This window comes from Heterocephalus glaber, unplaced genomic scaffold, assembly GCF_053883595.1.
Source record: "Heterocephalus glaber isolate CG9 unplaced genomic scaffold, H.glaber_assembly_v1.0 deba00001594, whole genome shotgun sequence".
NCBI classification, from domain to species: domain Eukaryota; kingdom Metazoa; phylum Chordata; class Mammalia; order Rodentia; family Bathyergidae; genus Heterocephalus; species Heterocephalus glaber.
The window spans coordinates 984,826-1,001,456 of record NW_028258369.1 but is presented as its reverse complement, the minus strand read 5'-3'; the positions used below and the strand labels follow the sequence as shown (position 1 = coordinate 1,001,456).

The 16,631-nt window shown below is 34.7% G+C and overlaps 1 protein-coding gene across 17 annotated transcripts in view; it reads left to right on the top strand.

Annotated features, from left to right (window-relative positions):
• Il1rapl1 (interleukin 1 receptor accessory protein like 1) overlaps positions 1-16,631 on the top strand; it is a 1,215,099-nt gene that overhangs the window by 650,639 nt on the left and 547,829 nt on the right. The window lies entirely within an intron of this gene.

Genomic DNA, 16,631 nt, shown 5'->3' with positions numbered 1-16,631 from the left:
AAGCAACATTTTACCCTGTTTGCCTTAAATACTGAGGCTAACTTTCTGGACTTAACTCTAAACCAATCCACATAATGGTACACAAATAATTAATTTATAATAAAATAGAATATTATTTCCATTGCTGTAGATATTTTGGGATTAATTACAACTAAATTGATGTAATTGAATTATCTAGAATTATTTTAGTACTGGGTACTTAACCTAGGATCTTTGCACTGAGCTAAATCCCTAGCCCTTTTTACATTTTATTTTTAGACAAGATCTCACTAATTTGCCCAGGCTGGGCTCAAATGTCCTACCCTCCTGCCTCCAATCTCCCACAGTCCTGGGATTACTGGCCTGTGACACCACACTTGGGTTAGAATATTTTTAAAAAAATCTTGTCTCTACTTCATTCATTCCAGTAGATTATTCAACATTTACACTAACTACTGGGCTAGCCCCTGGGTGGCCATAGTAAATTAAACCAGACTGGAATTGAACTAGACTTGAATAGATTCCTATAACAGGAAGCCTATTCTAGAAGAGAGCCTTTGAAATAGTAATTACTTGTGTTTTGACATTTAGAAAGAAAAAAAACAGGTGCCTTCAGATCAGCTACCAGACGGATGTAGGCCACTTGGCAGATAGATTCACCCTTGAAGCATCCACTCTTCCCCCTGAAACCTGATTTCTTGTGGGTTTGTACAAAGAATTTCTAAGAGCTGCACTACCAGAGTACTTCCAAAGAAACTGATCTCCAAAATCTCAACATATGAATGTACTCATGCCTAAAATTGCCTGGTAACTTACAGTAACACTTCTTCCACTTAAAAGAAAAAACTACACTTTTCTCCTTTCCCAAGTTGTACCAGTACACTTTGTCCCAGAGTGTGAAAAGGACTCAGGTCCCAAAGGGATAGTGCATGTCTCAGTCACTTTCCTCGATAGGACAAAATACTTGACACCAGCTACTTATTCTGGCTCACAATTTGTAGAAGACTCAGTCCACAGTCAGCTAGTTCTGAGGCAGGACAGCATGGCACAGGGGCATGGTGGAAGAGAAGCTTCTCATTGTATGGTGGCAGGGAAACAGAGTGAAGGGAGGAGCCAGGAAGAGATAAATCCTTCCAGGCTGTGCTTCGAACACAACACTCTTCTGACCACCTCCTAACAGCAATAGCTACCAACTCATCAGTGGACTAATCAACTGATGATCATCATGTCCCCATGATCCAATGACCTTCTCAAAGCCTCATCTATGTGCTCCTGAGGCGTTAGGGGGACATCTGGACACAAACCACAACATGATGAAACATAGTTTGAGAAGTCAATGCCCTTTAAATGCAGAGATCTTCCTCTTCTTCGGTTTTCTTGCAAGAATTTCTAGTGCTTAATCCAAAGTGGTGTAGTCTTAATTTAGAACAGCCCAAGAAATATGTAATAGTGATTCCGAATCATTTGAATATAACTGAAATGTTTTATAGGACTATCATCTTTTCAAGATGTATATGATCAAACGGAGGGGAAAATTTTACTTGTTTTCTTTTACATTTGATGTATACTATGCAAAAATACCATTTAAATCCTTTTTCATCATATGATGTCATGAATGCTTATTCCATTCAGTCAATTCTCATCTTATTGCATTCTATATTATGTATAATGTAAAGAAATAAATGTGGAAAAATAGAGATTAGCTTTAAACAAATGTTTTCCAACACATTTAGGGAAAATGTGACCAAAAGAAGCTTGAAAACTGCTCAACATTTCTCAATTATGGTCTAATGTATAATCATATTAAAAATCAGTGGAGTACTAGTTGAAAAAATAGACAAAGAAATTCCTGGCTTCTACCACATACCTATTGAATCAAAATTTATGAGAAAACAGAATGAGAAATCTGATTGTTTGGTACATATAAGGAGATTCATATCTATGTGAAGTTTTAGAATTTATATTCCGGTGACAGTGATCCTTTTAATAAATTGTTACCTTATACACATTCAGGAACAACAAAGTACCTCATATAATCATATGCTTTGTAGAAAAAATCTGTTGATGGTGGAAACCCAGTGCCTAACAGTGCCCAGCAAATAATAGACACTCAAAAATTGATTGAAATGAATGAATGGCAGCCCAGATGCACATCAACACATGAACAGATAAAGAAATGTAGTATTCACATACAACAGAGTACTACTCTGCCACAAAGAAGGATAAGCTTGAGTCATTTGTAGGACAAAAGATGCGCCTTGAGACCATAATGTTAAATGAAGTAAATCAGACGCACAATCTTAAATATCGTTTGTTTTCTTATATTAGAAACTCAATATACAAATGAAGTTCAAAATAAAAGACAGACAAGAGGAAAAGAGATGAAGAAAAAAGTTATTGTAACCCACCATGGACCATGTATACGAAAGTGTACTTTAATTTAGTATAATTGTCTTATGTGTTTGTCTGGCTATTAATCTGAATGTATGATAATTAACTTTATAAGAATTTATAAGTGAATCTGATACTGGCAAAAATGGGGGTGAGCAGGAAGGGAAAAATGAACTGAAATGTATTATGTACGTGTACCAATTGCTCACAACAAATGAAATCATTATGCACTGCAAACATGTACTAGTAAAGTAAAAAATATTTTAAAGAAGAAAATGAATAAACATTAAGGAGTATACTTCCTTTCAAAATGTCTGAAGTTTGCATATAAAGCACGCATCTTCCTTCTAAATGTGAGAGATATATTTGATGGTTAGTGTTCTTTTTATATTTTTAACAAAAACTACTTACTGCTTCAGCTAAATTTAATTTACATATGGAATTATAGGTACTGAAGACATAGCAGGGTCCCTCCCAGATTTCACTGCTGTGATCTTCAAATGAATGAGCCTAGAAGATTAGTCAACCTTCTGAAAAGTTCTTAATTAAGGAAAACGGTAGTGTGCAGGGGGACAGCCTGTGTGTTAACCTTGTTGACATAGTGGAGAAATTCCTTTCGGATAGCTTGTAGAAAATAATAAAAACGTTCTAGACCCTAAATTAGAATCTTCAAGTAATTGTAGTTCTAATGAAAATTGCTGTCGTAGATGTCTGTTCAAAGGGTTTGGTTTACAAAGTACAGATTTGAAAACATCAAACTTTCTTGATCTCTGAATGTTGTTTTCATTAATTAGGTGAATATGACAGCTCTCGCTTTACTCTAATAGCCCCCTCGGAGGAAATAACATTTTTGTTTGTCTAAACGGTCCTTAATGACTACTCCAAAATTAGAGTTTAAAACCTTTAACTTCAGAGTGCAAAGCTCTAAGTCCTTGACTCTGATGTTTATCATGAATATTAATTTCTGATCTTAAAGTCAAGCCATGAAATTTTTATGTATTGTCATGCCTTTCCCTTGACAATTTTTGTAATTGCCAGAATTTCCTCATCAGCAAGAGTTGTTTGTGGCTTTCCTGGGTTAAGGAGGCTATAAAATTCACAACTCTGAATTTCCTCTTTTGTTTCAATGTGAAGCCATAGACTTGTTTACTCGGAGCAGTAACTAGACCTCTGATCTTAAAAGAATTATAGTTTTTATTGGTGCCCTTACACGACAAAGGACTCAATACTTTTTTGTCATTACAGGCTTTCATTGTTACCTTTGAGTTTACATTCCTATTAAGGGAGATTTATGCCTGCTGCCTCAGCCATTTTCTCCATTGCTCCCATAAAATATTATTTTCTGTAAGACATCTATCATTTTCTTCAAAATTGATTTATTGATATTGTCTGATCATCAAATAGCAGGCTATATATGTTCAGATTGTTTACAAGGATCCAACATTAAAATTATTTAGACCACATATAAGTGGACATACTTATACACATAAATACATGTATATATACTTTTAATATATGTAATTTAACTGAAATATTTTTCTCTTAGGTTTGCAATTTTGACAAAGATTTATCAAACACCTACTATACATGAGGCTTAAATCTTTTCTGAGGGTAAAAAGAAGAATCATCAAGATACAAATTGGTCCAAACATGCCATAATCATCGAGGGAAGACAGACTCATAAAAAATTACCAGTATCACTGTATGATGAATGCTGTTAGAGATATAGTGACAAAGTGCTATTGTAACCAGGGAGGCTCTGGGATGGATACACAGAGGAGGGACCACTGAGGCTGCATAATATCGATTTTTCATAATAGAGGAATATAAATGACATTTTATTTCACACAGTGAGAATGGCCCAAAGCCAGCCATGGTGATTTGGGAAAAGAGTTTGAGAAGGGAAGAAGTGTAGATATATATGATTAGAACGAAGAGTCAAAAGTAGTGTCAAGCAACATACAAGAAAAGCTAGGAAGAAACTTGTGGGTGGATTTGGGAACTACCTGAACACAGATACTCAGTTGTAGGTGCTGCATTTTTTTTCTTTGCAGATGGAAATATTGACCCAGGAGATAATTTTTGCAAAGAAAATTCCTCTAAGTATTCAGTTACCCAAAGAATTATTTTACAAATCTGTTCTCAATGACCTTATAGTCTTTTGAGAGATAAAACAGTCAGCAATTAATATCTGATAAGACAGAGATTATGAGAGAGAAAAGAACAGAATATGATGGGTACGTAGATGAAGTATGCAATTCAGAATGAAAATCATAAAAACAAAACTTCTCACAGATATAAGTATTGAGTTATGATACAAGAGCAAATCTTGGCCAGATGAAACGGAAGGTTTGGAGGAGATCTTAGGTAGGGAAATTGTATAAGGCTAGAATCATATATCCCTTCCGATTGTGTGTGTCTATAGCACATTATCTATGACTTAGTTAGTTGTCAGACATAGTTACAGAAGTAGAAAGGGATCAGTTCCTGGCCTTGGGTGCAAAACTAAAAAGCTAAAATTTTACATTAAAAGGTACAGGGAAAATGCAGAGTGTTTGATGGATGAGAAAATCAAATTTAGGTTTGAAGGAGATCATTTGCCTGCAGGATGTGTGAAGGTTAAAGGGTGGATTCCAAGTCACTTCTGACTACAGGGTTGCCTTAGATGAGTTCCACTAAAAGTAAACCCCAAGGTGATGCCAATAGTGGAACGGGGAAGTAAGATGTGGCAGAGAAAGTTGCCAATATAATATGTACTATAAGGCTAGTAATTTCTGTGATTAATGGGAAATTAAGTTCACTGCACAATCATAGGAAAACGTAAACAGGCCCTCCAATTTACCATACTCAAGGAAGAGAGGAAGCTTAGTTATTTGTCCATCAGCTCTCAGACTCCTACTAATTGAGGACTTCTTCTAGAAATGACAGTTGTCTAGTATTTCTGGCTTGACCTTCATGCTGATCACAAGGCCAGATAAAAGCCACCTGACTGGGAGTATCAGGTTTTTGGAGAAAGAAGCTTTAGTACAGTAGAAATGTGGGTGAGGCACTGACATCGTCAGGTATGAAAGCCAACCAGATGGGAGATGATGAGGGTCTAGAATGAGACCTTGAGAGTGGGAATGCAGAAAACACAAAAAGCTATTAAGGCATTGCTTTCATAGGGTTTGTGCATTCAATATTAGGAATGCATCAATGGTGACTTGTCAGAGAGTACATAGATATTCAACATACTGTAAAATGTGAGGTATTTCTAACAGCCAAAACAGTTTTAGTATGTATGTGAAATCCACATTGAAAACTCTTTATAACTGTATGCATTTATTATAGAAAAATATTATGATATACCAGTGTACAAACCAGTGATAGAGGCCGGGGATTTAGCTCAGTGGTTCCGCCGCTGTCCTGCAAGCACAAGGGCCCAAGTTCAATCTCCATCCCTGGTACCAAAAACAAAAAACAAACAAACAAACAAAAAAACAGCAAGAAACTAGAAGACATGAAATTGTTTCTAGATCCTCAAATTTCTAAGTGCCTGAATTTTGGATGACTCTCTTAATGAATTAAAGCATCTTATAAAAAATGGAGTAAACATTAAAGTATCTTTGTACAGTGGTACCTCCGATAGCAAACTTAATTCTTTCTACAATTCGGTTTGGAGAATTCATTCCATGATTCTGGCTGCAACCAAATTGCAAGCATATAAAAGTTACATGAAGCAAAATGTCAGTAAGCCTTGAAAAAAATTTTCACTTTTAAAAAGAAATCTCATCAAGTATTTTAGCCCTGGCATCTAGCAAACTGTTTGTGATTAATGAATGAGTGAATCTAGTTAAAAACTTTTCATTTCTCCCACATCTTTATTTAGACATCTGTCACTGAGTGAGTAGTGGTTTGTTAATATCCATACATACCACATATTTCACATACCATTTTTCCCTCTGAAGAAAACATTAGTTGAAAAACATCAATCAGCTAAATCACTTAATAATTCTTAGGCATATTTTGAGAGGAAAATCATACTTAGGAGATTATTTAAGTATGCAATTTTATATCTGCCTCATTAAACCTTCTGTTTATCTAGGCCAACGAGAATTTTCTCCCCATTCATAGGCAAATATTTATGGGACATTTAATTGTGAGAAAATCTTCAGATCATTGGAACTTTCTAGAGAGTTATATCCCTGCCTCTTCCCTGATATGTTGTGTTAATCATCTTATCAAAAATAACCTTTATTCTTTTATTCCTGGGAAAACACTGAGTCCGGCACAAGTCACATTAGCATTATGTCTCCTCTTCCTTCTTTTTATATGAATGACATCTCTTTTTTCTGATTCTAAAGCAAAAGTTTGTAATCCTTACATGATCATATACAGGGCCAGCACCACCCTTCTGCAGTCAAGAAGAGATTTCTTTTCCAGCTTTCTCTTTTCTTTCCGGTCTTTGCAGTACAAAGTTATATAAGAATTAATCTCAATGAAATTCTTTAAAGGGATCTTTTATCACTTTAGCAAGCTTCTGACAGAGCATTGGGTTAATTTGATCCTAAAAAGTTTAATATTTTTCCTATTTCAAAGGGGCAAAGGGGAAGGAAGTGGGAGGGCTAGAGGAAAGGATAGAAGGGAATGGGATTAATATGAGAAAATGGAAAAATAGGAACAAAATCTTTGTAAATAGGGAGGAATGGAGGGGTTGAAGGGAGAGCTGGGCAACGGTGAAACATAAGAACCAAGAGAGACTATGTAAAGGTGCAAATTTCCAATGATGAATGTCATTATATTGTATACCTAAAATGTACCAATGATTAGAATGAATAATCGATAATGCAAAATAGGAAGAAAAGGTCCAAAGGGTAGAGGTTGTGGGAGGCACAGGGGAAAGGAAAGAAGGGAAAGGAAAAATGATGAGCAATGGAAAAAATGGAAATAAAGTCTTTGTAAATAGGGAAGGGTGGAGGGGGTGAAGGGAGGGCTAGGAATGGGGAAAAAATAAGAACCAAGATGCATTATGTAAAGGCACAATTCCCAATGAGAAATGTAATTGTGTTGTATACCTACAATGTACCAATAGAAGAATTTAATTAAAAAAAAGTTTAATATTTTTCTAAAATATACACTTGAAATGGTTTTAACAAAGAGATATATGATGTGCAGAATTTCCTGCAAAATATTGGGATGGCTGGGCTGGTGACAGGGATACAGACAAAATTTTATCTGCAATATTTTGACAAATGTTGAAGCTGGATGTTAATATGAGCTGTGTAGTGTTTGCTTTTACATTTTTGAAATTTTCTGTATTTAAAAAGATAACAAAAATTTGAAAAAACTAAAATGGCCTTCATAATTTACTTTTTTATTTGAATTTTGGGTGACTCTTAATGTTTCAGAGCCTCTCATCAAAAAAAGTGGAATAAACTTCAAAGAATCTTTGTATAGGTTATATGAACCAAAGTATCTGTAAGCCTTGCCAAAAATTTTCACTTTAAGATAGAAATCACATGAAGTAACATTTTATCTCTTATATGATGCATCAGTTATCTAGGACTGTGTAAAAAGCCACTCTAAGAACCAGTAGGTTTAAGCAATAAGCACATATTGATCAGAAGCTTTCAGATAAGCTGGACTCTCTCATGCATCTGCTGTTAACTGTGTGGAAATGAGTTCTACTCATTTTTCCTGGAATTTCCCTCATGTTTTATGATTATCAGTACATAAGCTATTCTAGTATATCCTCTATTGGTAAAACTGTTCTATTTTCTACATGACCTCTAATCCTTCACAGGATAGCTCATGTGTTTATGATTAGAAGGGACAGGTTCCAAGAAAGACAATATAAGTGAGGCCTCTTGATGTCTAGGATCAGAACTGGTATATCATCTAAATGTTAGCCACAACCTCTTAGCCAAGGAATGTGACAACTACAGCCCATCTTCCAGAGGTAGAAAAATAGAATATTTTTATTGTTGTTGTTGTTGAGAGTACTTGCAAAGACACATGGCATTGAAAGTATGGGTACAAGGGAACCAAAATGTAGGGCCTTAATTGCAATCTATCACACAAATATTTTTAAACCAACTACCACTAGTATTCTGGTAATTCACAAATTTGTATTTCTAATTCCACCTCTTCCTCTAGCTTTAGCCGATTTACTGAACACTCAATCTTCTATTTCCCATAGACATCTAAAATTCAATGCATAGAGTTTATTATTTCTTCCCTAAAACCCTCTCCTCTGTATGTGTCTATGTATGTATGTGCGCACACAATGTCATTACCATTTATCCATGAATCTATTCATTTCTCGGTTCATTATTTGATTCAATGAATATGTATTACATATTCACTATATACCTAGCAGTATGGTAATAATTGAAAAATATATAATAAGCAAAAAGTAGACATTGCTTCTGCCTTCATAATATTTATAGAAAACTGAGCAAAAAACACAATGAGACATGGTATTAAAGGGGAAAGATACATGGTTTCATTTGAAATTATAATCATGTGGTACTGACCTGGTGAAGAAAGGCAGGGGATGCTTATCTGAGTTTACAGTGATTTATTTAAGATTGAAGCTTCATCTTATAGTGTACAAATCTAGAACATGTTTTTTAACCAACCCACAGTAAACATAGCTTGAGTGACAAGAAAAACTTTATTATAAAAAGGCAATAAAATTTGAGAGTCGTTTGTAATGTAGCCTATCTTGATGTACATATATCATATCAGGAAGGGTCATACTTATATATCCTGAAGATACCAACAATAATGGCAGAAATTGTTGTGAGGAAGAAACCCATTAACCAGGTACCAAGAGCTTTGAAAGAAGCAGCAAATGAGAGCCAAGAGGGCAACAGAATATAGAAACAACTGACATACATTTCAAAGGAGAGAACTTTTGGAGAAGAGAGTGAATGATTTATTATTTAGGAGTCATACTAGGGAGGAAGAACATCAACCCAAGGTCTGCATTCTGAAATGCCGAAGTGTGAAAAAATAAATAGAGACACCTGAGGTGGCTGCAGGGAAATGATAATCCCAGAGGAGAGACAGGTTGTACCGAGAAAATGTTAAGAAAAGAAGATGCTGAGTGTTTAGGGTGGATACGTGTTTGTACCAATATTCTATTGAAGGGTTCAGTAAAAGAATTTGAGATGTTATATGGGCATTGAATATACTTGAATAAATGAACAGATGAGAATTTTGGAGTTGCTAGTACACTGAAATGTGTTTTGAAGGAAATGATGCTTGATATTTTGGCACTGATTCATGAAGCTAGGAGAGACAGACCTCATGACCTGAGCCTCATTCTCCCCATGAGGATGATGATTCACTTGCCTAGGGAGATGGTAGATTTAGAGATGATAGGGTCTATGTACATTTCGTGTTGGGTTGATGGTGAACAAGACATTAAGATCCCCTGTGCAATCCTATTCCTTAGACTAATAACACAATATTCCTCACCTGTTTAATTCCCTCTAATCCAGCTGTCAAACATTTTTATTCCCTGCTTCTTAGAAAGTGCTATTTATAACATATAAATCTGAACTTGTTCCTACATTTTTAAGAATCCTTCAATGGGGCTGGGGATTTAGCTCAGTGGTTCTGCTGCCTGCCTCCTCCAAGTGCCAGGTCCCGAGTTCGATCCCCAGTACCAAAAAAAAAAAAAAAAAAGATAATAAAAAAAATCCTTCAATGATTCCTCAAGATTCCAGAGTAATATTTCAACTCTGTTCAAGCACAGAAATTCTTTACCATCGGTGTTAGTTATGTTACTATAATGACGGAGCTGAGTTAATCAACTTATAAAGACAAAAGACTTTCTGAGCTTGTGATTCTGGAGGTTACGTTTCAAGATCTGGTGGTTCCATGGCTTCCTGACTATGGAGAGGGCATCATATAGTGAGAGTAGGGAGTATGTGTCAGAGCAAGCCACTTCCATGTTGAGAGAGGAAGCAGAGGGAAAGACAGTATGGGTGAGTTCCACAGTCTTCTCTAGGGGCATGACATAAGGCTTTTCCAATAGGCTCCACTTCTGGAAGCTCCACCACTTCCCAGTAGTGACACCTTGGGAACCAAGCTTTTAATACACGGGTCTTTTGGACACATGCATATTTGAACCACAGTAGCATGTGTCCTGTAGCTGCTACTTTTTCATCCCTCAGGATATTTTCCCCTATTTGACCTTCACATCTGCAACACAGAACTTAAGTTTCCTAAAGCTTCCTTTGTTTCATGTAGGTGTGTTGTCTGTGTTTCCACCCTACCCTATTTTTCTAGTTAACTCCTTTGACTATACGCTGAATTGATGACCTTTACATGGGTTTTTCTAAAGTTCTTTTGAAGTAACTCAGTTGAATCTGAAAGTTTTAAGAAATACCGTGTCAAACACTGATCAAACAACTTGCTTCACTGTTTTCCTTCAACTATTGTTATGGAAGTTTGGGAAATAATGAATTTATTTTCTTTTGACATTTTCGATATTTTATTTATGAATGAATTTATTATTATATTAATCATGATATGTGCAGCTTAATGCATTTAAATATATTTTGAAGAAATAATGTGGTGAAGAAGATATGGAAAGCCATAAAAGCAGAGAAAATAGAGAAGTACAGGGAATATGATTTAGAACTGAGATTTAACTATATATAGCATAAGTAAGAAATGTATCATTATACAATTTAAGTCATCATATGGACTTAAAATATTGGATGCACAATTGCAGATTCATTTTGATAAGTGGAAAACGTCATCATTTGTGCATTTATTTTCTCTTGATAGGAACCTTCTAAAATTCTTTCCAGGATCTTACTTTATTTCACTGAATATAAGATGTGTCAAATATTGTAAGGGACACAATCAATATCCAGACTAATAAATTATGACACAGTGCTTTCTTATCACAATTGTAAAAGCCATCCCTGATTATGGAGATGATTTAACAAAGTGCAAATTTTGTACCTTAGACCTGATGAAATCTAGAGATTGAAGAAAAATGGCAAGGAACTAAGTGACTGAATATTGTTATAAGAATTACAGTGGTAGGGGCCGGGGATTTAGCTCAGTGGTTCCAGTGCCTGCCTCGCAAGTGCAAGGTCCTGAGTTCGAACCCCGATACCACCCCCCCCCCCCAAATTACAGAGGTAATAGAGTCATGGCTTTCAAATTTTGCAGAAAAAATTTTAAAAAATAAAATTCACTGAAATGGCTTGACCAGTCTTTGACAAGGTGTTTCTGAAATCTTAAGAGTGTTAATTCATTACTTCAAAACAGCATTAGAGGGCCAGGGATTAAGCTCAGTGGTTTCGCCACCTGCCTCAAAAGCGCAAGGTCCCGAGTTTGATCCCCGGTACGAAAAAACAAACAAACGAACAAAAAACAGCATTAGAAAAATATATAATGAGGATTATTATCCCAGACTCTATAAAGTGATATGTTAATTTACAGAAAACTGGTAATTTGCAACTATTTTTCAAAGAAGGATGTAAATTCTCTTCCGATGAAAAACACTATATCAACGGTTCACTTTTATTACTCCATAGATTATTAGCTAATGTTTTCTCTAACTTTGCAATCACATCCTAGCACTTTATTTTTAGTCAAAGACGTATGGCACAGGACAATTGTTAAAAATCACAAGGAAGATTTTATTCAGGGCTATTGGAATGTCAGTCAAGACTATTGCAATAGAAGTGAGAAAGTAAACTCAATTTCACTGAAATAAAGTGTAGGGGAGGTTTTAAGTATCAGAATGAGTTAGAAGAAAAGTAGTGGAAGACATTAGGGGAAACATTGGGCAAGGTAAATAGGTCATTGTTGTTATTAAATGATATTTACCGAGGCTCCTACCCTGTCACAGAGATTGGTAAGATTGTATTTTAAAGAGAAAACTTGGGTCCTTGAGAAAGACATTCCTAGCTTGCTTATGGCTTATCATCAGTAAGAAAACTGTGGAAAGTTTAGTCAAGTTCATGAGTATGTGAAGGCCATCTTGGTGAATTTCACAGATTAAAAGAACCAGTTTCTGGTATTCTCTTTGGGGCAACTTTGTCATTGTTTTGGGTTCCCTCTAAACCTTTGACATGTATTCATTCTATCTTTTTATGAAATTATGGCTTTAAATTCTTGAAAATTACACTGAGATTGTTTTCTCCTATAGTATTGGTAGGAGAAGCAAAAATTCAAAAAAAACTGAAACCAGAAAACAAAGTAAAGCAAAATAATAACAAAACAAATCACAAATTTGGAAAGGGAAAAAAATCATTTCTGGAATCTGTGTAATGAGACATCATGGGAAAGGCTCATGGGGTAAGGAGAGGAATTAAATGAAAATAATTGTCTTTGGAATGTGAACATTAACATAAAGGAAAGCAATAAATAAAAGCATGACAATGTTAAGTATTTTATGCTATTGTTACAAGAGGCATTCAGCTGAGAAATCACACCAAGAGAAAAACAAAAAGAAAGAAAGAAATTTAAATCATAATATAAAGGAGAAGGGAAAAAAATTGAGATTTGTTATGTACCTGCACCAATTCCCCACAATAAATATAATTCTTATGTACTGTGAACATGTACTACTAAAAATTAAAGAAATAAACAATACAAAAGAAAAAAATCTTTTAAAATGTATGTGTTAACAAAATGAGAGACCCTGAAAATCAGGGAATAAGCATGTTTTTACCATTTATTTAAGTAGCTTCTAGTCTTCCTTAATTTTATTTGTAAATTACATATTTAATTTGAATCAAAATTGAGAAATTGTATATGAAACTTTCAGCATTTATTTCTGTATTGCCAAGAGATATATTTATATGGATCTGTTTAAATCTTTCCAGGCATTTCTACTTATTTAAGTTTATAAGAGTTATTTTCTCTGAGGTTATTCTAGGTTTATTTTTTCATTGTCTGAGAAAATGGACTGAAATTTTAACCTCCACTTCCTAAATCGCCACTTTTTCTCCCATGAAGCTCCTAGGACTACTTAAATAAATGGAGTAAAATAGAGTATGGGAAATTGCCTTCTAGGGATACTCTTCACCATTAGAAATTGCCAAAAGTAGATATCAAAGCAATATGCAATAGATTTTAAACTGGCTCATGGAACATGTTACCTAATAGTGCTTCTCTTTATTACTTTGGTCTCATAATTATTCTTACCAAAATGTATAAATGTACATAACAGCTACTCAATAAATGAAGATTTAATTTGAGAAGCAACTACCTGTTTTATTTATTTAAACACAATAAATCAAGCAGTAAGTTTTACTGCAGAGTTTTACTGCAATTTATAGTCTAAAAAACTCCTACATAAAGAATTCTCAGAAATAAGATACTCTACCAGAACTTCACAAAAATTGTTACCAAAATACTGTTCTTTCTAGCTTAGTACAATTAATTCTAGCCAATAAAACTTTCTGTGTGATTTAGCAAATATACTATATCTGTTGTGTCCAATACAGAAGCCAATAGCTATGTGAGCTATTAAGTATAAGGTATTTAAAAATATGGTGAATGTTTAAATGTTTTAACAGTTATTAGAGTAAAAGTTTATTATTTATTACATTAATCCTCTTTCAAAATACTTCCTCTCACTTATCCCATTATTCTTGCTACTTTATGAAGTAGTTTGGGAAGTACTCTTTCATGAGTATCTTTTGTTGTACTGTCATGACTGGCTCAATGCCTTAAATCAACTCAAAATATTTGCCTTTCATGTTATTTTTGACTTTGGAGAAGATTCAGAAGTCACAAGGTGCCAGATCCTGTGAATAGGGTAGATAAGAACACATCACAATGTTTTTCTGGCACTTGGTAGCATCATTCACCATATTTGTGATCATGCTTTGTAAAGACATTCAAGAAAGACAACTTCCAGAACTGCTTTAGAAAGTGAGAACAAGGGAATGAGTGTGTTCAGAGCAAAGGGGAGTATTCTGATAGGTCTTAAAGACAATGTGTTTTTTACCGTAAAAAAATATTTTTTTTGGTACCGGGGATTGAACTCGGGACCTTTCGCTTGCGAGGCAGGCACTGGAACCACTGAGCTAAATCCCTGGCCCTGTAATAATTTTTAAAGTCAAAATTCACCATATATCTTAATCACATGACATATTTGAGATATGGGTAGTGCAATGAATACTGGAATTTTAATTTTCTTTCATAGAAATACAATTACTCATATTGCTGATAGCTATAAAAATGAAAGAGTCTTCAAGAATAAAGACAAATACTTAAATTCTTCATTTAAAGAGTAAAACTTCACTTAATTTAGTGCTTCCCAAATTTAGTTGATCAAGAATCATCTCTTTACATCTAAAACAGTAAAGAACATTTTTTAAAAGTTTTATATCAACAATAAAAAGGAATTACATAATTCAGGCCCTTCACACATTATTGCCTACTTTTTTTTCTGGTTCATTTATGCATTCACTCAACCAAAAGCTATTGAGCTATGTTCTTGGCACCGTTGAGTTACAATCTTGTTCTTTATTAAGATATTTCTATTGGAACAGTGAAATTAATAAACAGAAAACTTCATGCAGATCCAAGAAACACAAAGTATTATGGTAATATAGAGGTGGGCATATTAGCAAGATTTGTAATGGGGAAACGTTCCAAAGGGAAGCTGGAGGACAAAAAGGACATAATTTATATAAAAAGAAGGTCCTTTTCCATTTTTATTTCTCTTTCTCCTCAGGGTTTGATATATATCCTCAGGCTAAATCTTTGAATCATAGTCTATTCTCAGTTCCTTCCTAATACCATGAAAGTTTTTAGTGTGGTTTTTGCCTGTTGGTCTGATAATAAGATGTTCTTAACATTGTCTACTTCCTTGCTCCCACTGCCATCCACTTTCTCAGTTCAAACTCCTTCACAATCCATCATACACCATAGACAAAGAGACCATTCTTACTTTAAAAGCACTTTACCATTGCCAATCAGAGTTAGGACACTAAAAGATATTTTACAAATACTAATCAGAGAGGTTTTTTTTCCCTGTGTAATCTATCTCAAAGTAAGCCTCAGAACTTTTCCCAGAGAGGAGGAACAGGTTATCACAGACCTGCATACTCATAGTCTGTGTCTCTTTCCAACTTTAAAAACTTCCCAGCTGATTTCTCTGCACTCTTCATTCTACTGTCATACAGCAAAGAGATAGTTTACGATGTAATCCTCATTAAGCCCTTCTCTACATAAAATTCTTCAAGAATTCTCTCAGTTTCCTTCAAAAGTCCCATAGCCATTCGAGTAGTTTAAAAATCCTTGTAAGGTCTAGTCCAAATTTACTCCCCCAAATTAAGCTAAAGAAATACCTACCTAAGTGTTGCTGTTATTTTAAGAAATTGTCCTCTTTTGGGAAGCTTTAAAGGGTGGAAAACTACGAGATTAGAGAAGTGACACAAATGTACAAAACAAAAATGCATTTTATAAAGTTACTGAGAACTCACTGTTCTGACTCCAATCCTACCCTCAGCCTTCATTCTTTCAAGCTTCAAAGGATCAGCTTTTCCCATCCATATCAAAAATCTTTCTTTTCTCAGGTATCAATGCACATTTTATGCAATTTGGCAGATATAATTTTTCCTAAAAATATAAGAATTAGGAAAGTACTTCATAAATATTAAAACACAAGTGCTGTAAGACTTATTTGAGTCTTATAAAATAATAAAGTAATTTTATTTTATAAACAGAGAAAGTGTAGGGCAGTTATCACATGCATAGATCTAGGAAAGGATTCATTTCTGACTCCGTAAATGACAAAACCTAATGTCAAGTGTTACCTTCTCAAAATAGCCAGCAATATAACATGTCAATCAAGCAAAGCTGTAGTCATTACCTAGTGAAATAAAGGAGACTTTGACAGACTCTTAGTTCTTCAAAGACAGAATTTGGAGGCTAAAAAAAAGAATTTGAAGGGTGATACAGGGTTTGGGAAGGTCTGGGTTCAAATGGTTGAAAACTGGTCTTTGCAGAGATTAGTGGAATTAGGCAAAAATATAAGATATATAAGGGATAAGAGACAAGGACTGACAGACCCAATGAGTCCTAGTGATATAGGAGAAATACAATTTCTGATCTGGTAGATGTCAAATGTGCTGAGTTTGTGGTCTCACAACATCCTGAGATGAAGTTGTAAAACAAAGGAAGAGTTAGGAGTGTTTTATTGGAAATAAAAGGAAGAATGAAAGTTCCTAGATTTCCAGGAAAGGTCTCAAATGCGGTGGCCACCAAGGCCCTTTGTCAAGGGTAAATTA